The sequence below is a fragment of the Penaeus monodon genome, chromosome 19 (assembly GCF_015228065.2).
Source record: "Penaeus monodon isolate SGIC_2016 chromosome 19, NSTDA_Pmon_1, whole genome shotgun sequence".
Classification (NCBI taxonomy): domain Eukaryota; kingdom Metazoa; phylum Arthropoda; class Malacostraca; order Decapoda; family Penaeidae; genus Penaeus; species Penaeus monodon.
The window spans coordinates 32,661,774-32,662,109 of NC_051404.1; positions in this window are offsets into that span (position 1 = coordinate 32,661,774).

The following is a 336-nucleotide window of genomic DNA, read 5'->3' on the forward strand; positions in this document are numbered from 1 at the left end:
TTTCTTCTTTCCTTTTTTTACACGCTGCTTTATTATATGCATAGAAAATAATGGAAACGATGGCTTAATAAGCATAAAGATGATTTTACTTTTGTGTTCCAGGTTCCGAGTACTGCGTTTCCTCCGAGACATTTCCGCAGAAGGAGGTTTGTGATAAGAACCAGGACTGGCTGGGCTCTGGAGTGACCCCGAGACCACATGGAGCTTGAGCCTGCTAACTGTCTTCCGGTACACGTGTGTGCACATGATTAGTCTAGGAACTTTGCTACACTAAGGATAGGAAAAAGAATCAACGACATCTGAAGATAACAGATAATAAAAGGGATATTTAATTGT